The sequence below is a fragment of the Mustela putorius genome, unplaced genomic scaffold (genome assembly GCF_011764305.1).
Source record: "Mustela putorius furo isolate JIRA1106 unplaced genomic scaffold, ASM1176430v1.1 tig00003858_pilon_pilon_pilon, whole genome shotgun sequence".
NCBI classification, from domain to species: domain Eukaryota; kingdom Metazoa; phylum Chordata; class Mammalia; order Carnivora; family Mustelidae; genus Mustela; species Mustela putorius.
Window position 1 is genome coordinate 27,719,319 of NW_025422010.1, and position 26,781 is coordinate 27,746,099.

The 26,781-nt window shown below is 41.1% G+C and overlaps 1 protein-coding gene across 3 annotated transcripts in view; it reads right to left on the reverse strand.

Annotated features, from left to right (window-relative positions):
• The window catches only part of KLHL14 (kelch like family member 14), a 98,550-nt gene that overhangs the window by 25,659 nt on the left and 46,110 nt on the right, over window positions 1–26,781 (reverse strand). The gene's annotated exons all lie outside the window — the stretch shown is intronic.

Below are 26,781 nucleotides of genomic sequence, written 5' to 3' on the forward strand. Positions count from 1 at the left end.
ATCTTGGCTGAGTATTTTAGTATTCTCATTCCTGAATTATTGTCTTTTCTAAATTATTGCCGCGAATCAGGAGGCTATAAATACACACAAATAACTCTTTGAAATCATTCTGAGTGTGTAACATTCCAAATTTATTAGAAAAAATCTATATTAAATCAATGTTCGAGTTTTGCAAAAGACCTAATTTGACTTCTGATTAAACCTGAAGCAAAACAAAACAAATAGGGCAGTGAGCGAGAGCAAACATCTGTTTAGAATGGCACTGGGCCCTGCAGTATTGATTACCCTTTTAAATAACAAGGAATCCAGGCCTGACCCTTTCCAGATTTCTCGAGAGGTGGGTGCCTGCCTTGCCCTCACAGGCGGGTATTGGAGGAGAAGTTTGTACTCATGTTCATATACAGCCCGGTGTGAGTTTTTAGCGTGTCAGTCAGTGAGTTAGAGGGAAAGGGTAAAGAGAAGCTAATCAGGATGAAATGAGATTAAAGGCTGTCTAATTTTACAGCAACTGTGATCCATCAGCCACTGTGAAAGTGACAGTGGAAATGAATGATGGAGACAGACAGGTGGGGCTGTACATTTCACTGATTTATCCTCAAATGCATTGGGCCTTATTTTATTGAGTGAACATGACCGCATTTATCATGACTGTCATCTAAACCCACTTCCCTCCATTTAAAAAGGTCACTTTACTCAGAGGGAGTAGGAGAGAGGCACTTTCAAATCAGATTTAAAATCTCATAACACGTGTTTATAAGGCCCTTTGTGAGAATTCTAAACTTTACTAAACAAACCGAAAGTGCCAGAAGGAAAAGCAGGGGGGAAAAGCCAAAAAATTAAAAGGAAAAAAAAAACCTTTCGTCACCTGAGGGAACACATTTGTTTAGTCTCTGAATCGGAAGCAATTTGTACCACGTTTCCCTTTCCTGCCCCAAACACCCGATATACTATCCTAGTCTGGGACATTAAATAAAGCATTTACATTTAGTATTTCTAATTAAGAAAGTGGGAAGCAAGTAACACTATGAAAATAACTTGGACAGGATATTAAGTCATAGTATTTACTCAGCAGAATGACTAATCATCAAGAGATGTTAGCAACTGTTAGCAACTGTTATAAGCGGCCATAATTTACTTACATACCTGTTCATTGTTTTCTCCTAAATTTAAGGCCATAAAAAAAAAAATCTCAATTACACAAAGTCTTTTACTCCTCCCTGTACCAGTGCAATGAAGTGTCCTAGAGAATGTTATGCACAAAATGGGTCTTCGTGGATATGACAAAGGAGAGTCAAACCCTCTGAGTATTTTGTGTTCCTTCTCATTCTGCTAATCACCATTTACCGAACATACACCATGTGCCAGACACCGTTCCGGTGCTATAGATACATAGGAAGAAATTAAATAGGTAATTATATTCATGTATCGTTTTCTGTATTGTATTTCCAAAAATATAATAACGGATTTGTTTTTTTCTTGCCATTCATTTGCTTCCATTCAGGCAAGCAGGAATTAAGTAGATGAAATCATATCTGATATTATAATACACGAAAAAACGCAATATGTGATAAAATATATCAAGGTTTTATTTACCCACATCTTTCACTTAATACAACTAACTTCAAAGGAGACATTATTCACTTGTTTTATCTCTGTAAGGAATATTGAGAGGTTAAGTCACTTGTTGAAGGTCATACTCAGCTAATGAACGGCAGAGAGAGAATCTGAACACGGGGATGACTGGATCCCAACCCACACTCTTGTCCATTTCACTCTACTGATTTTCAATAGGTGTGTTCATCCAACCAGCAAGTAATTACTGAGTACCTGTGTGTTCAATGATGGTGCTCTTGAAATTTCTGTGTAATTTTTTGTATTGAACCATATTTTAAAAGTTTACTATTTTCATAATGAAAAGAATCCTTAACTAGAGCAAGGGGACACTCCTATAATTGTTTTTTAAATAAATCCAGATACTCAAAGAGTTGGTTTTCTCAAAGGAAGATACAGTTGTTTGATGAAACCGATGGTCAGAAAAACACTAAAAAAATCAGCCAGTTAAGGATAGGTAGAGTCCATTGGTGGAGAGTTTTTATTTAAAAAAACAAAAACCAAAAAACATTGAGGTCATATTTCGACCTTGTAAGCAGATTCAAAGTATCTTGGGTATAGAGGCACTTTTCCTGATATATGAAATGTGCAGAAGCTTGTTGTATTTATGTGGGTTTTATCCTGTTAGAGACCCACATGACCCTGTTTCCTCCCATATTTGTCTTAAGGAATATATATCTCGTCCAGCAGAAAGTATAAGTATCCTTCCTAACAATACATTTTCATCAACATCCAAAGAAGAGACTGAATAGGGCGGAGGTAATTTACAGGACTGCTAGATAAATGGTTGTTGAAAGCTTATCATTTGGCTGTAACGCTATGAGGGGCCTTGATTTTCTATTGGCTTCAAACACTTAACCTTGCAAAACTGTCCAATATGAGACAATTTAAAAATTTTTTTTAAAAGAGTTTATTTATTTGACAGACAGGTCACACAACTAGGCAAAGAGCCAGGCAGAGAGAGAGGAGGAAGCAGGCTCCCTGCTGAGCAGAGAGCCCAATGCGGGGGGCTCAATCCCAGGACCCTGGGATCATGGCCTAAGCTAAAGGTAGAGGCTTAACCCACTGAGCCACCCAGACACCTAATTATTAAATTTTTTTCAAAAAAATTAATGCCCATGGTAAAAATGAAATTTTATTCAAAGTCAAGATATGCAGGACCATATGTTTTCCTTCTATTCCTGCCTTTCAGTTCCAACCATAAAGGCGATCACTGTTAGCGTGATCTTGGATTTCCCTTTAGAGAGTTTATATATAGGAGTCATTACCTTTATTTAATACAAATGGCAGCGGCATACTCTGGGCATACCTTGCTTTTTTGCACTCAAGAATGCATTCACTTCCTCTTTCTCCACCAATCCAATATTTGTTCAGCTGCTACTCTATGCTGGGGAGGTTATGGCAGAAAAGAGCATCAAGGAACGTTCCAGTCAGTGGAAGCATGTAGTGCGCATGTCCACATGTCCATGAGTAAGTAGGCACTTTTGTTTCAAATGACAGGTGCAGTGAAGAAAAGTACAGCAGGGTCAGAAGACAGAGAGTGATGGGGGTGGGGGATGTCGCTAGTGGTTAGGGAAGGTGTTTGTGAGTAGACTTGTGAGTCCTCCCCAGCTGGCTGAGCCAGGGAACCATGCAGGGGAGAGGTGTGCAAGTAACAAGCACCAACGCCTTGAGGCACAGGCATGGCATGAATCGAGAATGGCACGAAGACTGGAACAGAGACATCTGAGATGAGGTCTCGGTGGGAGGCCAAGGGCAGGGCAGGTGCGAGAGCGCCGGCTCGGTGAGAAGACAACACTCGGAATGTCCACCCCTGCATTTTTTTTTTTTTTTAAACGGCTGCACAGTGTTCTGTTTGATGGGGATGGTATAATGTATTCCATTCTTCATTCATTCAACAAGCATTTATTCAACACTCATTATGGGCAGACACTTTTCTGGTTGCTGATAATGCGGCAGGGAACTAAGCTCTCATAGAGCTTACATGACAGGGGAGGGAAGTATGTAAACAAATACATAATGAACAGGAACACAGCCAAATGAAAACAGATGATGTAAGGAGGAAGAAAATGGGATGCTGTGTATACACAGTGCGCGCCTGGTTATCGCTCTAGCTGGGGTGCCCAAGGAATGGCGTTTAGCATAGAGCTTGAAGGGCTAGAGGGAGGCACCGTTATAAAATGAGGGCAAGGAGTCCACGCCAAGAAAGCCTGAAGCGTAAGGGAACCGGGCGTGCCTGGGAAGCCCAGAGAGGTCTCTGTGTCTGGGACTCTGAAGGTAAGTAAAGCCAAAGAGTCGCGGGATGAAGGCAGGAGGCAGGAGGCTGAGGCGGGGTAGATGGGTCCTCATAGGCCATAGGTAAGTGCAATGGATTCCATTCTTGGCATGATGGAAAGGCCCTGGTGGGGTTTTAAGCCAAATGATGTAATCCGATCTCTGTTTTAAAACCATTACTCTGGCTCCTGTAGATGGGGGAGGGAGAAAGGCGAGAGAGGGAGACTAGGTCGAGCACCCCTCCTGTGACTGGGGTGGGAGGTGATGGGTGCCTGATCAGGAAGCAAAGCTATAGGGATGGACAGAAGGGACATATGTGGAAGCTTGTTGCTACCAGTGGTGCTCTGCTGTGTCCTTGGAGGCAAGCAGCGTGCACACATGGGAGTTCATCTGTAGGACTGATTCCTCTAAGGGAAATTTCTGGGCCAAAGGATGGCTGCGTTTTTAGATTTCGTTGGATATTGTTACACTGCATCCCTTTTTATAGTGATATCTTTGGTAGGTGAGCAATTGGGATCAAGTTAAAATACTAATGGGCCCATATTGAATTAGGCTAAAGGTTGAGCATCTTTTCATAAATTTCAGATCTTTTTATTGAAAGAGTTTATTTTTAAGCAATCTCTACACCCTATGTGGGGCTTGAACTTACAACCCTGAGATCAAAAGTCTCATGTTGTAGTGACTGAGCCAGTCACATGCGCCGAAATCTGTCTTTTATATATTTTTTCTGTGGGGTTTTCAATTTCATGATATCAGAATTTGTGTTACATATAATTATGTGATTTCTGTTTTTGAAGTGTTCTTTTCTATGACATTATCTAGACTGGCAAAATCAAAATGTCATTTTGTAAGCATGATATTGTTAGAATGTATATTTGTGAAATATTTACTCATTGAAGCAAATTCAAATAGCATTTACATGTTGTTGAAAACAAATATAACCTGAAGGAAAGATGCCCCACTTTAATAATATTGAATGAATATTCCTTGCCATAGGAGCATAGAGGCATTTTTTTTTCCATAGAGGAATTTTTAAAAACAATTTAGTCAACTTTATAGCAAGTGTAATTGAGAAAATAAATAATTAAAAATTTACTAGTTAGTTTAATAGTACCCTTTATTCTTTCTGCAAAGACCTATCAACTTGGCCAATGATTCCCTGACAATAGAAACAGATGCATAATAAAACCATGAGGCAGGGGCTTGATAGATACTGTTGAATAAATAATTCAAAGAAAAGGCTCTACTTTTCTTTGTCATATTTGGATTGTACAATCTCTGCAAACTACCAGTAGTAGTTTGTATATTTGGGGATGACTTGATCACTAAGGACAATTAGTCTGGAAAATTAAGTCCTGTAAGAAATTTACATGGTCCGAGTCCAGTGATGAGTTGGCTGAAGTTCTGAATTAACCAAAGGTTACCAACACTTTCTCCCTCATCCCCAACTTGTTCTGAGCTCACGGAGCCAGGTTCCCATAGTCCCACTGGAGACAAAATTATTGAAGTGAGTTCACCATACATAAATCTGAAAAGAGGGCAGTGTATTAGGTGTTGGATACTGTGCATGAACCAAGATAGCCTGATTCTCTCTTATAGTTCAAAACTGTATCTATGGGAGAGTTTTCCTGACAATGAGTATGGCTTTGATACTTCCTCTCTCGTGTAACTATGGTACTAAATTCATGCCTTTATTGTACACTTGCCAAATCGTGACAGTATATTAAAGTTGCCTGCCTTATGTTTGTTACCAGTAAGAGATCTGTGAGCTCCTTGAGGCTGGACTATGTCATCTTTATAGTTTTATGCCTAGCCCGGTGCCCAATACAGAGTCCTGGGTCAGACTCGGGCATTAGCTTGAGCTTTTATACCTAATACATTAATTAGAAATATTAGTGAATTGGAGCAGCTGGGGGGCTCAGTTGGTCAAGCATTTGCCTCTGGTTCAGGCCATGATCTCCAGGTCCTGGGATCAAATCCCACATTGGGCTCTCTGCTCAGCAGGGAGTCGGCTTCTCCCTCCCTCTCTGCTCCTCCCCCTGCTCACGCATTGTCTCTCTCAAATAAATAAATAAAATCTAAAAAGATATTAGTGAATCAATAAATGTTAGTAGCATGAATGAGTGGATGATAGCTAAGAGAGACTGTGGAGTTTACTTTTTGGAAGGTGTGCAAGATAGGAGGGGTCCCAGGAGATCTGAAGGAGGGAGGGACTGAAGGAAGAAAGGGAAGTTGAGAGGCACCTGGGTGGCTCAGTCATTAAACTTCTGCCTTTGGCTCAGGTCAGGATCCCAGGATTCTGCTCCGAGGGAAGCCTGCTTCTCCCTCTCCCACTCTCCCTGCTTATGTTCCCTCTCTTGCTGTCTCTCTCTCTGTCAAATAAATAAATAAAATCTTTTAAAAAAAGAAAGAAAGAAAGGGGAGTTGTGCCTTAGATCAGATTCTTCTAGGAGAGATATCACCCTGTAAGCAATACATATGTTTTAAACGAAGGAGGTTTGAAAGTTCCTCAAAGACTGTGACATATTTCTTTAGGAACTATTATAGACCTAATTGGGCCAAGGTCAAAGGCTTTCATTAAATCCTTGCTGATTTACAGTTTTAGCTCTGAGCACTTTACTTAGGGAAGCACTAACAACCAGCAAACCTAAGGGGACTTAAAATACGACTTCTGTTACCTATTTAAACAAAACTGACTTTCAAAGTCTTATTTTATTTTAATTAGATTATTTTCACTAATATGTCCCTAAGTTATGATGATGTTATTATAATATTAACTATTTAATTTTGGAGACTTCCTGGCATGTTAGTTTGAAGTTAAATATGGTTTGATTTTCACTTTTGGAAAGTAAAAGGCCTTTGGGAATAAAGACTACAATCTCTTCCAATGATTAGTTCTGTGTTTTGTTTTGTTTTCTGTTTTATAAACTGTTTGTTTGCAGGGACAGGTTGATGAAACCTGCTGGTGCTTTGATGTTTGCCCCTTCCTACAAACCCCTTCCTTCCTTGTTAGCTTCCTGATCTTATCTTTCTGGAGCAGTGAGAAATGGCCCCTTTCATTCTGCACCACAAAGCCTCACTAAAAAAACAGTAAACTCTTCAAATGAATTGAAGTAGCAGAGTGGCACATATTATTTAAAGCTGTGAAAATACGACCTTTGGTAAAGGTCAAGGGAGCTGGACTGTTTACACAGTGGATGGTCCAGCAACAAGGTAGCAAATATGTTCCTTAAATAGTTTAAAGTCTCTTAGATGATGGCCCCCTAGTTGTCCCAGATCATTGAGGGCAGGAAAAAGGAAATGGGTGTGGTCTTTAGAATGAGGATTTACACAGTTTTTTTTGATGTAGATCTCATAAACTCAATATTGGACAGTGAACACTAGTGGTTCACATTAAAACCCATGAGATAGCAAAAGGTACATTTAAGAATTCTTCGTCTATCAGCTCATTTGTTCATTCATTTATTTTACAAACATGTATTGAGGAACTAGTAGTTATTGGGACTACTACTCTGGGACGCCATTTTTCTTTTTCTTTTAAATTTTATTTATTTATTTGACAGAGAGCGAGCACAGGTAGGGGGAGCAGCAGAGGAAGAGGGAGAAGCAGGCTCCCTGCTGAGCAGAGAGCCGGACATTGTGGGGGCGGGGGGACCCTGGGATCATGACTGGAGCTAAATGCAGACACTTCACCAACTGAGCCACCCAGGTACCCCTCTGGAACACCGTTTCTGTTTTCCAGAGCTCACAGTGAAAGAGAACATATAAACAGTGAAACAGGATCCACAGTTATTGTACTGTACAATACACAGATATTGCTCGAGGAGAAAAGCAACAGAAGCACCAGGGAGGAAAAGACTAGAACTTCAGGGCATAAGCTAAATCATAAGGGCTAAAAAGGCCATTTTCCACGTTGTCACAGCGGCAGAAGTCATTATCAGCAAAAGGAACATGGATTCTACCAATATTTAAGTGAGCTCCTACTATGTTCTGGAACTTGGACTAAGCACTAGTGATACTATTTTTGTTTTTGTTAGGTTACTTAATAAAAATTGATTGTTAAAATTAATTTCCAAAATGTTCTGAATATTACAATCATAATACTGCAATATTCATTGTTTTCGTTGAGGCCAGAGGAAATGTGTTTGGGAATGTGGGAATGAATAAAAGGGATGGACCATTATCTACACTGTCTTTTTAGGCAGCTGTCCTATTGCCCATCTCAGATTCCCTCTGGAGCAGTTTCTCCTTAGACAATCCAGCAATAATGGTCTCCGTTCTAAATAAATCTCTCCCAACATTTGGAGTCACCTGATATTTCTAGAAGCAGTTGGGTAGGATTATCAGAACTGTGCGCAATACTTCTGTTCCTTTCAGGCCACATCTCCCCGCATGTGCTCTTGTTGCTCCCGTGTGTTATTATGCTATTGTAGTTATCTGACTTCAAAGGATCTGTCACTGCCAAGATTCAGAAGGATTTGTTGTATATTCCTCCCATGACCATTTCATGGTGTGCGCCTGGGCCCACTCACACAAACTCGTGTGTGTGTCAAATCTGGGAAATACCAGGGCAGTTGAGCCTAGCAGTGACAAGTATACGAAGTCAACAGCTTATGACACACAGAAGAAATGAAAGCGCAGCCCACGATCTTTGGAGAGGAGCCCACAGCGGGTGGTACTTGCCATGGAAAGGCAAAAAGCTATAGCCATCTTGAGAAAGTTCTGAAACCCGTATTGCTGGGGAAAAGTGGAGAACTGTGGCTGTGCAGATCTAAAGAGAGAAGCTTATAGGGAAATACGATGAATACTGAAGTTGTCTCTTCTTGTTTTTTTGGCACCATTTTTTTTTTACTGGCAAAACTAGACAGTCATTGAATACTGAGTGGTATTTACTTATAAATATATTTATGAATGTGCACGAATATTTGGCACTTTTCCTGTCTTGGAATCTAGGCTGAGACCCTGAGGCTGAAGCTAATCTAAAGATACATGCCGGGCCATCTATGCTGGACTAGCTAAAGGTGGCCCCTAAACTTGTTCCGTCTGGTTTTACGTGTACACGTGCACACACACACACACACACACACGCACACGTGTGTGCATCCATAAGCACACCCCTGTTTAGCCTGTATATACAATGATGTGGAAGACTATTAGGGAATGGGAATTTTCCTTAAGAAAGTGTTTTGGGAATTTGTTGGAGCCTCGGGCATTTTCCATCTGCAGGAGAACAGAACACTCCTCCTACCTTCACCCCAAAGACAGAAACTGGTGGAAGAGTCTTGGGCCAGATGTTTCTGCGTCTCTTGGGGCTTGGCAGGCGCAAGGAGAAGTGTAAAGGCAAGAAGCTGGTTGGAGCCTGCTGGGATAGGAGCGTGGAAGGAGATTGCTGGGGCAGAAGGGGCCCGCATTTCTGGATTTGGTGGGGCAATGGTACCCAGTACCTTCCTGCAGGCTGAGCTGATGTGTGGGGAGCTTGCTTGAATGGGACAGTCACAAGACAACTCTCCACCCTACTGCTAGGTCAAGGTGACCCTGATAGAAGCTACGTGATGGATAGCTCATGGTAAAATGCGATGTCTTTTTTTTCTTTTTTTTTAAGATTTTATTTATTTATTTGACACAGGGAGAAAGAGGGTGAGAGGCAGTACACAAGCAGGGGGAGTGGGAGAGGGAGAAGCAGGTTTCCTGCTGAGCAGGGAGCCAGATGCAGGGCTCGATCCCAGGACTCTGGGATCATGACCTGAACCAAAGGCGGATGCTTAACTGACTGAGCCATTCAGGTGCCCCTAATGTGCCGTCTTTAAAAAGAGGTTTAGAATAGAACCTGTGAAGACGGTTCATCAAAAACAAAGTCAGCTTTAAAGCATTTGTCTCCTAAAAGCCAAGTTCAAAAAACACTAGGTAAATAAGAAATTTTCTCTCTGTGCCTTCCTCTCCCAGTCTATCCCTGGTGGAGCCTGGTGGAGCCTCATGACCCAGGATGGCTGATTTTTCCTCCAGGGCGGGCCAGCCTTTCTCACTCTCACATCAGCATGAGTGTAAAAAGGGCTAACACCAGGCCCAAGACCGTTATCCATAGAAAGGCCTGGCCTTTCTTAGAAAGACTGGCCTTTGGCTTATGCCAGGGAATTTAGATTTCAGGACAGTTCCCACTACCTTAACCAAGAGTAGCTATTTGTGCCCAAATTGAAAAACAATGTGGTTTATGCTGAACACCTGTCTTCTGGGAATACGGAATTTTGGAGGCTTACCTGACCAGTCGCAAATGAAAACTTGGAGCCCTGAGTCTCCAACGAGCTTCACTGGCCGACAACATTTCACAGGTGTTGCGGTAATTTGAGGCTGGAGGAAATGAATTTGTCCTGGGGGACTCTACTGGAAAGGACTCATGGAAGCTTGCACCTGGTTTCCTCCAGACTTTGCCTCATGTGCCTTTTCTCTTTGCTGATTTTGTTTTATACGTTTTCACCATAATAAGTCATAACTGTGAGTACAACTGTATGTTGACCCTGTTAGTTCTTCTAGTGAGTCACTGAACCTAAGGTGGTCTTGGAAATCTCCGACACAAGAGGAGACAGAGACTCTGCAAGTATATTGAGAGAATAAGGTTTTGATTTAACATCTCAGTGTAATGGAGGCTGCTTCAAGGACGTCCTGAGGTATAGCCTCAGGGAGAGATGCAAGATCCAACAGAGAGGTTTTGAAAAATCAGTGGTTGGAAAAATCCAAGTTGTTTTTAGTTGGCCTGGTATGTGGGAAGCTCTTTCAAGAAACTGATTTTGGATGCCTGTGTTTATGACAAGACTGCTTCTGGACTCCTGAGGAACTCTTTTAGCTGGAGAGGCATGGGTTCCTCTGGTTGGAATCAAAGTGTAAATCTCTCCTGAGAATCTACTAATGGCCAACTCTGTCCTATCAGAGGTGCCAGAGGATTTGTCAAAGAAATTAACACTACGGCCCTTGTTAATTTCCTCAGAAAATGTGCAGCTTAGTTGAAATACTAAATAGACATATTTGAGACCATTTGGAAGGAGTAACACAGTGGTGTAGGAGCATCGAGCCAAAGAAATCTAAAGGAGGAAGGAATCCCTGGGCCTTGGCTTAGGTAGTAGTGTGTTACCTTCCATCTCTCTCCAGCCATCACATCCTCATGGGGGCCCTGCCTTGGCTTTTAAAAAACTAGAGAATGCAAACTTCTTTCATCTTGAGGGTCCTTCCAGCTATCCTTAGAGAACCCCACTCTCTGGGCCACAAAGCTGGGCTCACAAGCACAGTGCTGGACACGGTAAATGATTGCTCTAGAGATGGTCCCATGGCCCAGCCAGTCCCTTTGGAGGGATTTTCATACTGGAGCTGACAAGAAGCAATCTTTTCTTTCCGACCACAGATCCTGGAGCTGCTCGTGGCAATGGGAAAGGAGGTCTAAACCTTTGTCTGAACAAAGTTAGCTTGTATAGCGGGGAGAGAAGAGACTCACAAAGAATCCTGATAGGATTTGAAAATTTTGTTTCAGAGTCCCATGTGAGGACAGTGCAGCCCTGCCCTCCCACCAAGGTGGTCCCATAGTTCTCCTTCTCCCCGGGACCTTCCCAATATCCCCCTGCATCGTTGATTTCATTGTTGTTCCTTTCTGGCTTAGTCTTCACAGAACACTCACAACGATCCTTTTTCTGAGTCAAGTCAGATGACGACACTTCTACTCAGTCTTTTCCTTACTTCTCGCCATCCTTAGAATAAACGTTCACGGTTTCAGAATGGCCAGAAAGACCATATGCTCTGGCTGCTGACCACCTTGCTAATCTTCTTTTCTACCATTTTCCTCAGTGGTGCTCCAGTCACCCTGGCTTCCCTGGGGTCTCCCCAACACAACGAACACATTCCTCTTTGAGGAACGTTGCACTTGCTGGTCTCTCTGTCTCCTATGTTCTTCCTTTGTGTTCTCATGGCTCACTCCATACCTTCACCCAAGTGTCTGCTAGATAGAGAGACCTTCTCTGACTATCCCATTACAAAAGGCCTCTCTTGTCATTCACCACTTGTTCACTCTGCTTTAATGTTCCTGGGGCACTCGATAATGCCCAGCATTATACAGGGTTTTTGTTTACAAACGACTTCTATACTAACAAATGGGCAACAAACTAGCTGCAGAGTGCACAACTATCATGCCCGCCACCAAATCTCTAGTGCCCAGAACAATGTCTTGCACATAGTAGGCGCCCAATAAATATTTGTTAGTGACAAATTAGTTTAAGTTATACTGAACTGGATTTCTGTAACTTGCAACCAATACGTCTACGTTTTAGATGGAAAAGGAAAGCGATTTGGTTAAGGTGAAATAGTAATTCACTAAGTGTGAGACTTCAGCTGTTTGGTTCAATATGGAGACTTATGGGCAATCTGCCCTTTAAGCTGGACGACGGTACAGTGCCATATGGATCTAGGTTTTATATCCTTTAACTGTATGAGTTTAGGCATCTCGATTTTCCTCATAGGAAAGATGTGGATTACAGGGCTATTGTGAGGATTCATCCATTAAGTTGGATGAACGTATGTAAAGCACAGGCTCATTACAGACAAGCTATAAAAGTTAGTTCTTTTATTGTCCCTTTTCTTTGGTTCTTCCACCAAATATTTTTACATTGTTTCATGTTCCAAAAGGCAAAATATTTCCAGACAAGCAAAGTTCCAATACTTGTGATATTAACTACTTAATAAAAGCACGAAATTGTTAAAGCAAGGATTTGATAGAGAATGGACTTAAAATAGAGTTTTGATGTATTGGAGTTGGAATGTGTAGTTCCCAGAAGATCACATCTGAGTATGTGGATAGGATGAAGAGGCATGGGTCCCCCACACTTAAAGGGGTTTAAACTCACTTCCTAAAAACACACTGCTTGAGTATAAAAGATTTCATTTGGCTTTTCTGTAACATCTATTACACACCCACAGTGTGCTGTGTGTGAAACAGAGAACACAAGCATAGCCCCTGATTACATCCCAGAGAGAAAATATTTACAAAAGTACGTATGTACATTTAATGCAAAGCTGACTAAAATTAATGATATGATAGACGTCCAAAGTTCAAACAAAGACAAGGCAAATGAAGAGTAAATTTTTTGGTTGTCCTGTAAAATAATAGCTACAGGTGGATGTGTGTTGGGTCTGGGAAGGAAAGAGTGGGAAAGGAACCAATGCAGAGGGGCTCAGGGAATTCCAGTCCATGCCATCTGTGTGCACAGACACATAGTGGCTGGGGAACTGTTAGGCAGTTCTGTGGGGCGGAAGTGTAAAGTAGAGTTTGAGGAGCAATGGGATGTAAAGTTGGAAAAGTAGCGAGAGACAAGGTCACAGAGGTCCTCAAATACCAAAGAGTCTACAACTCTTAGTAGAGAGGAATGGAAGGTTTTGGGAGGTGAGTAAGGCATGAACTGTGTGAACAGGGGGTAGATCCTGTCCTTAGATCTTGCTAACTTTCTTTCCTCACCTGGGTGTGTTTCTGCTAAAATAAAGAGAGCTGTCATCTTAAAGCTCATAACTCTAGTGAAAGAGAGAAAGTTCTTTAGGGAAAAAAACATGAAAAGTATGAACACTTTCAAGAGTCCACTCGAAAATGTAAAATACAACCACATGTAAAGGCTAAGAGGCCAAGAAAATGGGAGGGTGTGACATCAAAAGAAAAAAAGAAAGACCACTGATGAAATTATATCCATAGGTATAAGCATTATTTGTGGAGCGAGAATAGACAAGACAATTTTTATATAATAAAGGCGAAGAAAAGAGGGAATAGTCCTAGTCCCTAAGAAACTAGACATAATTGTAAGCAGAACTGATATTTAAACATGACTTCCAAAGTGGATTTGGATTCTCTTTCTTCTCACGGTGATAAAATGGGGAGTAATTTTATATCTACCCCACAGAATGATGACTACTGTATGCACTGTGAGCCAAGAAAGTTTGAGTCATTATGTAGCTCAATAAAATAGCCAATGAAGTGCCCTCTTTCCTCAGGAAGAGTATCTGAGCATCAAAGGCTAATAGAAAGGCCCCATCCATTAAACCCGCCTCCTTCTCACTGTCCGTCAGGGCTCTACCCCTTGTGTCTTCATCTCCCCACTAACTCAGCTTAGATTTCATCGCCCATCTTCATAATAATTTTCTGGTGTACATAATCTATTCTCTTGTTCCTGTCTCTATTTTTCATACTTGCAGTGCAAAATCAAATCTTGGTTATATCCAGTCCTATGTCGGTACCCAAACAACTGAATGTGGCTGGAGACCCTCATACCATCATGGGAACAGGCCTTGTTTTATTTTATTTTTTTTAACTAATTGATTTTTGTTTGTTCGCTTAGTTTACCTTTGGTCTTAGAAACTTAAAAAGATATACAGGAAGGATGTGTACAAGGAAAAGCTTCCTTCACCTTTCCCCCGTCCTGCCCCTCCCCAGAGGCTGGTGTCCTGACCAGCCCCTCCTACCATCCATTTTCAAACTTATATGTAAAAGGCCAGGTTTGGGTTTGTTTCTTTTAGGAACCAGAATCATGCTGTATGTATTCTTTGATGGGCTCTTTGAAGATGTTCCCTAACCAGCACAATCCTTTTATCCATTACAAGTTCCTCAGAATCAGTGTCACCATTTGGATGGCTTCATTCTGCCGGTGTGTCTACTTCTCTACACAAATTTGAGTACAGGCGCTGGAATTTGAGGGAGGGGGGAGTCTCAGATTGAATCCCTGTTGATCTGGGGTGCAGGGGTGTGGACTTGGTGTTGAGCAGGTGGCAAGCAGTGCACGCTGTTTGGGGTAGGAGGGCGGCTGGACTGTAGATTTGGGACAAACAGGCCAAAGGCACCATGTGTAATGGGGAAGTGGCTGGTTTTGCTCCTGGTTTAGAACAGGCCTCATTTTAAATTCATGATATTGTTGCCTGAAATGAATTACCATGTTTCTCTAGGCCATTCCTTATTCTATCCTTTTACATTAAGGGTTCACAAGCTGTGGCCCATGGGACCAATCTGGCCAACCACCTGTTATTGTAAATACAATTTTACTAAAACACAGTTACACCGATCAGTTTATATATTGTCCATGGCTGCTTTCATGTGATAATGGCAGAGTTGAATAGTTGTGACAGATACCTAATGGCCTGCAAATGATAAAATATTTATTATCTTGCCCTTTACAGAAAATGTTTTCTGTCCTAAATGAAAACTTCTGTCCTAAATGATAATTTCACATCTTCTCTCTCTAACTCTTTAACATCTGCTCCTTGACTTACTTTTAGCTGATAACCTTGTTTTCTGTTTCACTAAGAAAACAGAAACATTTGGAAAAAAACTCCCACAGGCTCCCAGCATCATATGTACCAAATTACGTACATCATTATACCTATACTCTGTCTTTGCTTTTGCTTCCTTTTCTTATTAAGGATAGATGGGCTGTCCCTGCTCCTTTCTAAAGCCAAGTCCTTCCTTCATATACTAGGTTCCATTCTCTCTCAATTACTGAAGGGTATTTTCCCAGCAATTTTATCATGTCTCGCATCATCAGTTTTTATTTTCCCCCCTCTTTATCAGATCTCTCCTATTTGCAGAGAAAAATGCTGTTAAATTGCTACCTTAAAAAAGTTCCTTGGGGGTACCTGGGGGGCGCAATGGGTTAAGCCTCTGTCTTCAGCTCAGGTCATGATCTCAGGGTCCTGGGATGGAGCCCCGCATTGGGCTCTCTGCTCAGGAGGGAGCCTGCTTCCCCCTCTCTCTCTGCCTGCCTCTCTGTCTCTCTCGGTCAAATAAATAAATAAAATCTTTGAAAAAAAAAAATAGTTCCTTGGATCAGGGCACCTGGGTGGCTCAGTCAGTTAAGTGTCCAACTCTTGATTTCAGCTCAGGTCATGATCTCAGGGTCCTCAGATCAAGCCCCAACCCAGGTACTCAGCGCTCAGCAGGGAGTCTGCTTGAGGTTCTCTCTCTTCTTCTGCCCCTCCCCCATCTCTCTCTTTCTCTCTTCCTCTCTCACTTTCTCAAATAAATAAATAAATCTTTTAAATAATTTCCTTGGATCAATATCCTCCACTCCTATCTCAATTCTCTGTTTCTCTTTGCATAAACAGTCCTTGAAAAGAGTTGCCTTTACTCAAAAGTTTCCAATTTTTTCCCTTTCAATTCCACTTACACCCCTTCTGGTTAGGTTTTTAGCTTCATCCTTCCACTGAAACAGCTGTTGTTACATTAACATCCATGTTGCTGAATCTGAGGTTTCTTCTCAGAGCCTGTCTCACAGGATCTGTAGCATCTGACATAGGCGATCACTCTCTCCTCCACCTGTGTCCCTCTGGATGACCATTCTCCCCGATTGGCTGTTTCTTGGTCCCACTCCTTGCTGCTTCTTTCCCATCTCCTGTCTGTAAACCTTGGCATGTCCCGAGAGCCTGCCCTTTAAATCTCTTCCCACCTCTATCAGTCCTCACTACCTCCAGCCACATGACTTTACAGCTACCCTTGGGTATGAGATGGGCTCTCTCTCCAATGTAACGTGCGCCAAATCAACCCTTGGCTTTCCCCTTCAATGACTCCCGCTTCCAACCAAGTCAGTGTCAACCCTGTCCTTCCACTTGTTTAGGACAAAAAATTGAGGGGGCATCTTTGACTTCTTTCTCTCATGCTATGTTTGATAAAATACAATATTTATTCCTCTTGGGATTAAAGATATCCTTTTACTCTTTTTCTTGGCCTCCTCACAAAGAGATAAAAATGGATTATGATAGATACGCTTTTCTAATCTGCTCTTTCCCACTGTGACTATATGGTAAACTATTTTCATTTCACTAATTATAGATCTTCATTCATAGTTTTTAATAGTAATAAGCTATTTTCTATGGATAAACTAAAATTTATTCAATAATCCCTAACTATCAAACACAAGTAGGAGTTCAATTCATTGCTGTGATAAACAACACTGAAATTTATGTCTTTGAACATAGGATTATTTATTTTTTTAAAACATTTTATTTATTTATTTTTAAAAGATTTTATTTATTTATTTGACAGAGAGAGATCACAAGTAGGCAGAGAGGCAGAAAGCGAGAGAGAGAGAGAGAGAGAGAGAAGGAAGCAGGCTCCCTGCTGAGCAGAGAGCCCAATGTGGGACTCGATCCCAGGACCCTGAGATCACCACCTGCACCAAAGGCAGCTGCCTAGCCCACTGAGCTACCCAAGCGCCCAAACATAGGATTATTTCTTTAGAACTAATTCCTAGAATTAGAACTGCTGAAATCAGGACCATTATACTTTTTTTTTTTTTTAGAGGAGGGGAGGTGCAGGGGGAGAGGGAGGGAGAATTTTTTTAAAAAGATTTTATTTATTTGAGAGAGGGGGAAAGAGAGAGAGAGAGAGAGAGAGCATGAGTGGGGGACAGGAGCAGAGGGAGAAGGGGAGGGACAAGCAGACTCTGTACTGAGTACAGAGCCTGATGAAGGTCTCAGTTCTAGGATCCTGAGGTCATGACCTGAGCCAAAATCAAGAGGCACAGGCTTAACTGACTGAGCCACCCAGGCATTCCCAGGAGCATTATATTTCTTGAAAATCTATCTTTTTTAGTAATAAATTACATAAATATAAATAAATATTTTTTCAAGATTCCTAGGTGAGAGTGATATACCAATATTTATTGATGAAAATGACATAATAAATAAACTACTGATAATTTAGTAATGCTCCTTGACTAATTACATTTCAATGGCAGTTTTGAATTCAGTGTATGCAGAAGACATCACAGATTCTGCTTACAGAGAAGGACGAGCCTTGCAAGCGTGGATTCAAGGACCTTGGCTATGACCCCGTGGCTCTCCAGAGTTCACAGACTGCCAGCCACAGCTTTGGTTGATGATGATTTAGACACGCAGTTCACTTAGCATATGATCACTCATGGAACCCATTTCCTCTTTCATCCAAGTTGCTCACTTCACGATATAACAAAGTGTTACAGTAGTAATATTAATTCCGGTACTAAGCAGGCAAGTAAAAAGTTCTCATTAAAGCAGAGTAATTATAGATACATATCGGAATAAAGTAGGATTTTAACTGTGGGCTATTTAAATTAACTTCCGAGATTGAATCTTTTTATGTGCACTGAGGGCTTCCCCCTGGAATTCATGGCAACCACTTCAGTGCTCTTCAGGCGGGCGGAGAAAGGCTGAAGGAAGAACTGTCTGTTCATTGCCAGGGTTGCAGACGGCCATGACGGCCGCCTGCTCAAACTCGCTTTCCCCGGACTGCTGCAATTTTGAACTGAGCCACTAGATGGTGTACGCTGTTCTTTGCTTGCCCCCCGGAAAAAAGCGTCAAGAACTATGCTCAGAGATGGGGCTGTAAGTGAGGCCAGCAAAAACAAAGAGGAAAAGTACAAAGGTAAGACAAAAATTAAGGGGATCTTTTAAAAAACCTAGTGTTCCTTTTTTTTTTTTTGGATGCAGATCACTCCAAGCTGGAGAATAAGATCAGTATTATTTTCTTCACTTCATTTTTCTCAAGTAATTCCAAACACATGAGATGGACCAGAATCTCACTTTGATTCTCTTGCTGTTCATAGTAACCTATCTTTAAACTTCACCCCTTAGTGCTGAAAGCAATATCGTTTATTTTCTCTTTTAGAAACTCATATGGACAGGGGCGCCTGGGTGGCTCAGTGGGTTAAAGCTTCTGCCTTCAGCTGGGGTCGTGATCCCAGAGTCCCAGGATTAAGCCCGGAGTTGCATTGGGCTCCCTGCTTCCTCCTCTCTCTCTGCCTGCCTCTCTGCCTACTTGTGACCTCTGTCTGTCAAATAAATGAATAAATCTTTAAAAAACAAAACAAAATCTCATATGGACAAATACTTAGCAGGGCTATCCTATGCTAATAGTATTAAAGGGAGGGGTATTTAAAGTAGGCCAGGTTTTCCAATAATTGAAAGATCTGCAGGTAAGTCCGGTGGTGTTTTGTGGCAGAGGTGTAATGAATTAGAATCCAGAGCTGCCCTTCTGTCTACAAGCAACTTTGATCCATGCATCAATATAAATTTGTATTTCTCTATAGAGTGTGTACATGGTTGGGAAAATGATTGGGTTTTCTTTGCTTTTTAGGGAGTAATTCACACAACATTTTTAAATGGTAAATAAATTGCTTTAAGAAGCAAACGTTTTAGAGAAGTTGAAAGAAGAAACACCTTTTCCTTAAAGTTCTTTCTTGGGGTTTTACATATGCAAAGGCACTGAGCTGTAGATGACTTTTCTTTTTTTTTTTTGTAGCCTCAACATACCTTTTACTCTTTATTGAATTAATTAAAAAAAAAAAAGTAACCTGCTTTCTGTTAAGAAGCAAACATTTTAGTTAAGAAAACAAACTGAGGGGTGCTGAAAAGGGGGTGGGTGGGGGATGGGCTAGATGGGGGATGGGCATTAAGGAGGGCACTTGCTGTGATGAGCACTTGGTGTTGCATGTAAGTGACAAATCATTAAATTCTATTCCTGAAACTACTATTACACCCTATGTTAACTAACTGAAATTTAAATAAAAACTTGAAAAGTTAAAAAAAAAGAAGAATAAAAAATAGTCCTTCCCTTTACCTTAAATTACTCTCCAATTTTTAAAAATAATACATGCATTTAAACTATGGATGATCTTTTTATGATTAAGTAGTTCCAACATATCTCCTACTCTTTCTTGTCATATTAACCTAAGTCCTATATGAATCATAGATCCTCATTTCAAGTAGCGGTTAGCTTTCTGAATCTTTAATAGTCAAAGATGACTGTAGCAAATGGATAGGATCATCCTTTGTGGGGAAAATCATCTTCAAACCAACAGGGCCTCAGAGCTCTCAAGGACTGCTCAAAGTTCATTTCCTTGACACAATAATGAGAGGAAAAAACATCTCTAGGTGGATCTTCAGTTGGAAAATCTAAAAAGTCAGTGAAATTACTAGAAGGCCCTAATGGTGTTTCTGAAAACAGACACTAATTTTATGTTCTCATTTTTTGAATTACATTCATCTGACATTTAGAAGTAATTTTAAGGAAAGTTTTTTTATTAGCTGAGAGATGAGATTTCTTGTACTATAATGATAAATGATGACTATAATTTTAGAAATATAGTCAACTCATGATTATTCAATGACCAGTGGTCTGGTTCATATATTATTCCAGTATTATTATTTCTTCTGTTACCTCCTTTCAGCCTGTCCTTTGGTTATTTAATCCTTCAGAGAGTGGGTAAAGCCAAAGAGCAGTGGTAAACGTGAACAAATTGATCATGTATCAGCCATGAAAAATCTTTGCTTTTTGGGCAGGCATGTGTGATGAAAGACTAGGACGATAAGGTGATTTTGATTAGGACGATATAGATTTAGATTTGACTAGGACGATATAGAAATTTTGATTTCTATAAATGGTGAAGTTTTTAGACTGCTTAACTTTTAACAATAAATTTTAGTCTTTTACTTTGTATAATTAAAATTTAAAATTGTTTTTATATCATTTTAGATCTAGTTTATAATTTAATTTTTTAAATATTACTTCCATAGATATGAATCTTTTACATTGTAACTCCTGAAGGCTTTGGGTTTAATTTATTTTTTACATATTATTTGTCCTTCTGTCCTCATCTGCCTGTCTAGGCTGGGCTCATACAAGCAAAATCAACTCATGTTGCGATTGAAATATCCTCACTCTTCAAATTGGCCTTCCCAGTGGTGGTCAAGGTATTGGACCAATAGCTCTAAAACGTCTTATGCATCATGTTGTATATATGGGTCACAGTTACTGAAGTGAGTGGACTGAATATTTTGGTTGTATTTGGCCCACTCTGACTGCATGAAAAAGTGTTACGCAAAGTTCCTGTTGCTGTGGTGTAATGGGCAGTCTTCAGGAAAGAACAATCTAGAATAACTGCAATTGGATGATAGATTTAAGTAACTGGAAAGAAAATATTATGGAAGGGAGAAGGTCTATATGACATAATCTTATTTTCTTAGAGTTGAGCCATTAATTTCCTTTGACCCCATCTCTGCCCTTGCAGATGTCAACGACACTATTCATTTAATGGTAACTTCACAATTTGTATTTCTAGCATTTTCTCCTCCTCCATATAGACCAATTCTTGTCCTCTCTGGATACAGTCCCTTTAATATCTCTCAGCCTTTAGATCTTCCATACTTCATTCGTATGCTCACCAAATAGTCACCAACGATGTACCAGGCACAAATCTGGATGTGATGCATAGAGAAGCAGCAACACAAATGTTTAAGATTAAATCTATTCTCTCCTATAGTTGTATCTTCTTCTTGGTTTCCTCTTCTGAGGAAAGACATCAGCTCAATTTGGCCAAGCCAGACTGTCTCTTATCTCCTACTGCCCAGCATTACCATATGAAGTCTAACTCTATAAAATGAGTTCTAATTTGGCCATTCTTTCATTGTTTTCATAGCCATTGCTGTAAATCAGGCCCTTATCATCTCCTGCCTGGGTTACGCAATCAAAGGGTAGCTTGTCTCCCATCTCTCCTTTTCCAATTCACCCTAAATTGGCTTTTAAAATACCGGTTTAATTATGATATTTCCCTCCTCAACGATTTTTTTGGTGACTCCCCACGGACCGTAGAATACGATCTAAATGGTTTTCACTTGACCCTTTCCACCTGTTCTCAACCCACCTATCAGCAGTTCCCAACTCTTTGTGGTTTCCTCAATTTAAAACGCAATGTCACATTCAGCTTTTGTTCATGTTGTTCTCTCTCTGGCCAGAATAACAACTCATCACGTTGGTATGTCACTTGCCAGTTTACAAGGGACTTTCCCATGCACCTTCTGTGAGGTAGGCAGGGATTATTTTCTAGAGTTTAAAATAGAAGGAACCGAGGCTATAAACACATAAATGGGTGACCGAGGATTTTATGATTAGCAAGAGCAGATACAAACGCCAATAGGCACTAGCACCAAAGCACAGATTAGAGTGAGGTGTAGCATTTTTAGTGAATGAAATGAAATTGGAATATAGGCTCCCATCAGTATTTGGTGTCATATATTCTATCCAGAAGCCTTTTTTACATAGAAAGCCAATTCTTAAATTGGATTTATTAGACTAATCAGAGTTTTAAAAAATTCAGTATTGTATAGTCACTGTAATAAGCTCATACTCTTTTTTTTTTTTTTAAGAGACATGGGGGTTGGACAGAGGGAAAGAGAGAGAGAGAGAGAGAATCTGAAGGAGGCTCCACACCCTGCACAGAGCCCAGTGTGGGGCTCAATCTCACAACCCTGAGATCATGACCTGAGCTAAAATCACAAGTTGGAGGTTTAACTGACTGTGCCACCCAGATGCCCTATGCTCCACTCTAGTTTTAATCCTCGTGTATTTTTATAGTGACATAGTTATACTTAACAGTATTGCTATAGTTGAGCTTTCATGAATACTTCGTAAAAACAGCACCTGCCAATTTCATCAAAATGTATAATACACTGTGCTACAATTTGATGGAAGCACACTATTTCAACAAATATTTGGCTAGTATCTGTTTTGTGCAACTATGATAGGAAATTAGTACACAGTCCATAGAAAGAATACATTTTCAGAGCTTACCCACAATTTTTGAACTTGAACTATAAATATGTTAATATCCCTTAAGTCCACTATTCAAAGATCTGGATAAATGGGATATTTCTCTCATCATTAACAACTATAAGCACTTTGGGGCCTCCCTATATGACATTATATATGTATATAACACTATTATGTACATATATATGCATGTATATCTCTGTGTGTGTATATATATATATATATATATATATATGTCTATATCTAAATCAATCAATCTATCTAAACCTCAAACAAATTGATGTAACATTCATCCACACTGATCAGTGTATCAATACGATGTGAAGGGAAAGTGGCCTTGGTGCCTGTGGTTTTACTGATTGCCAGGGTTGCTAAGCTGCTCTTTCTTCAATAATGACTACATGTGCTTGACACAGTGGCTGTCAGATAAATAAGACACAAGATTCTTGCTTGCAGTCTAGGAAGGCAGGCATTTAAACAACTACCACACAAAACAATAAGCTTTCTCAGGTAGGTGTGGGCAGTGCTCTGTGCCACCCCAGAGGAAGCAGCAATGTTCTGAAGCAGCTTCTGAAGCAGCCATGCCGAGGAGGTGAATTTCACCTTGTGCGTTCTGGGGATGTGTCAATGGAGTGGAGATGAAGATACGGATTAAAACAGAAGATAATAAAGATAACACTTATTGGCAGAATGGAGAAGAGGTCAGAGGAGAAGGACAAGTCAGGGGTGAAACTTAAGTTTTCAGGTTGGGGAGATGAAAACGAATACAGAATACAGAAAAAAGACAATGGGTATGAAGGCAGTTGGAAATCCAGTAGTCGGTATCACGAGAGAGGTCTGGGAAGGAAACGTAGACTGGTGGTCTATCACCAACCACCACAGATGCCACAATGCAGGAAGGGTGTTTGGGATGAGAAGAGGGCAGGCATGATGTTTTGCCAAACACTAGTACCTGAAGAGTAACTCCGAAAGCGGTGGCCAGGAAGGCACCTGTGAAAGCACATTTTTCCCAAAGCTGCTTTTTCAGAGTAAGAAGATGACTTCACCAGATAGATGCAGCTTTCATTGAGATGAAAGATGTATCAGAAGTGTTAGGAGTGGAGAAGGGAGTTGAGGGAAATTGGGAGGGGAGATGAACCATGAGAGGCTATGGACTCTGAAAAACAATCTGAGGGTTTTGAAGGGGCGGGGGGGTGGGAGGTCGGGGGAACCAGGTGGTGGGTATTATAGAAGGCACGGATTGCATGGAGCACTGGGTGTGGTGCAGAAACAATGAATTCTGCTACACTGAAAAGAAATTAAAAAAAAACCAAGGTGCTAGGAGTGTGGAATGGATGCTCCCTGGATTGAACTCACCGCCCAGCAAAACCCTCCTTGTTCTTCATGAGTTCAATCCCACACCCACCAGGATGCCTCACATATTAACAATTTAAAAATTGCCCTTCCTCTCCTCTTCCTCAAGTTATTTTTCTCCTTTGGTAACAGGTGTATTTTAAGATGATCTTCACGTTGGTTTTATTAAATGGAAATGTGGGAGAATGGTTATGGCACAGTGGCCAGGTGACAAGTAGAGTTGCAGAGAACAAAGTGTGTTCTCTGAAGAGAAGGCTCCCCCGCCCCCCCGCCCATGTTGGCCAGCAGCAAGCTAGTGCTCCGAGGCTGGTGAATTTTAAGCCACTCTAACAGTTTTACACTCAGTTCCATGCCTCTGGACACGTAGGTAACATTAGTTGACAGGGGACAATGAAAGTGGCAAAGTCTATATTTAAAACCCCGCCAACAGAAACCCTGGGCATTTCTTGGGAGTCTGCAGAGGGGTGCACACTTCTGGGTGGTCTTGGAGAGACATGGGGTGCGGCAGGCGTCTGCCAGCAGAGGTAAAGACCGGGCAGAGGCAAAAGGTAAGAGGTAAGCTCCTCCTAATGAGAACCATCTATTTAAGGGATAAAAGAAAGGAAAAGAATGACTTTCAAACTAGATTTTTATTGAAGTTAATAATACTCATTAAGAAGGATTCGTTATTGACATCTACATTCACTGAGCATTTGTTCAGGCTTGATTCCCATAAAATTTACATTTTTACCTGTTTTTTGTTCACTCGAGGGAAGGCCTCCTCTCCCCCAACCTTGACACATTTGTTTTAAATGGCTAATTAATCAAGCTCTTCTTTTTCACATGGCTGGCCTTCCTCAGTTACCAATCTAAAAATCTTTATGTGGTGAAGAATGTTAGAACACTTAATTCTCACACAAGTTTTGGGAAGCCTTCTCTAATAGTCTGTCTCAGAGCACAAGCAAAGGGAACACACTTGCCTGACTCACCATTTCGACCCGCGGTTACCCATCTGACCTTGAAAAAGAGACAGGATGACTCTCCCGTAGGACCCTCCCGGTAATGGCTTTTCCTTCTACATTTAGTGACAGGCAGGAAGCCTCAGCTCAAACTTAAGACATCTCTCAGATACAGGGTGCCTTTGCTTTATCACAAACAGAGCCTCAAGTCTAACATGGTAGGAACAACCATGACAAAAATGCGAGAGGAAAATGTAACCAAGAGGGATGTGGGGAAAATGGAGAGGAGCGAATACAGGAGCAGAACGGTGTTCTGTGAATAAGGAACTCACAGAGCCCAACAGTGAGCCACACTACAGATGACAGCAGTCTTAGTTCTTGCTACAAGACACCAATAGGGTTTTCTGGAAAAGGTGAATCAGACCACTAATTTTTACTTCATCTTTTAAAAGACTTTATTAATTTATTTGAGAGAGAACAAGCGAGCATGAGGTAGGGAGGGGCAGAGGGGGAGGGAGAAGCAGACTCCTTGCCGAACAGGGAGCCTGACATGGGGCTCGATCCCAAGACCCTGAGCTCATGACCTGAGCTAAAGGCAGATGCTTAACTGACTGGATTTGGTTTCAGAAGACTGTGGGGAGGGGAAAAGGCGGGTCAGGGTATATGCTTCCCTGGCTTCCTTCTTCTGGGTCAGTGTGGGCTACGTCTTTGGTTTGAATGAAGGTCCTGTTAATCTCCTAAACACTGCCCCTCTGTCCCTGGTTCTGCTAACTTCCCCCACTTTTTGCCTTTCAGACCTGGATGAGAACAGTGCCCCACCATTTGTATGGGGGCATTGGAAAGCAGGGTGCACCACTCCATGAGGGGGGCAGCTCTTAATGTCTGCTTCCTGCTGGAATTCTGTGTAATTCATCAAGTATGCTTCAACTTTCCTATGGCACCTTGTGAGCTCTCATGTCTGCATAATTTGCAACAAGGAGCTAATTAATTTCCATTCAAAATGGCTCCAGTGAATTAAAAGATTCTGATATATACTTTTCTAAATAATCCAGTTGGAAAAAAAAATACCATGTTAGGAAGAGATCAAATAATGTCAGTTACAGGTCAAAGAACTCCTAACAAGCTTTCATAGAACATGGCCTAATAGAAAGAACACTAAATTAAATTAGGTCAGAAGCCACAGGTTTGAGTCACAAATTCATCAATTATTGCATGACCTTGACAAGTCACTTAACCACTCTGAACTTTAGTTTCCTCATATGTCAGACAGTGGTAATAATGCCTGACCTGTTGATCTCAAAGGGTTATTCTGGGTGACTCAATGAATGATAGACTTGGACGTGTTTTCCAAATGTGAGGACTGGATAGGGGTATCACCCAGGGTTGTTATGAGGATAAAATATATCCAGTAAATACATGTAAAGTTCCATTATCCTGGAAAGCCCTCTGTACATGCCTACTCTGATGCTTAAAATTATACTAATAAGATAAAAGCAGTACAACATTGAGTTGAAGAGGTAGAAGACAACTGGTTAGTTCCATATTCTGGCTCCACCAAACTATCTGGGAAACACTCCTTGACCTTGGTTTCCTATTAATAAATGGAAAAATAATGATACCAAGCTCAAACTGTCATGCTGAGTACCCCATGCAGCACAATGTCTTACAAAAACTAGTTCGCCACCTAGTTAGCCTTAAGTCATGGAGGTTGAGAGAAAGCATCTCATTGAAGACAGTGTCATATGGTAGTTAAGCATCCGGGTTTGGGTGTAAGAAAACTCGTGCCTTGGGGCTGTCTGGGTGGCTCAGTGGGTTAAGCCTCTGCCTTCAGCTCAGGTCATGATCTCAGGGTCCTGGGATCAAGTCCCACATCAGGCTCTCTGCTAGACAGTGAGCCTGCTTCCTCCTCTCTCTCTCTCTCTCTACTTGAGATCTCTCTCTGTCAAATAAATACAATCTTTTAAAAAAAAAGAAAGAAAACTCGTGGCTTGGCATATTAACTGTAATTTTCGACAA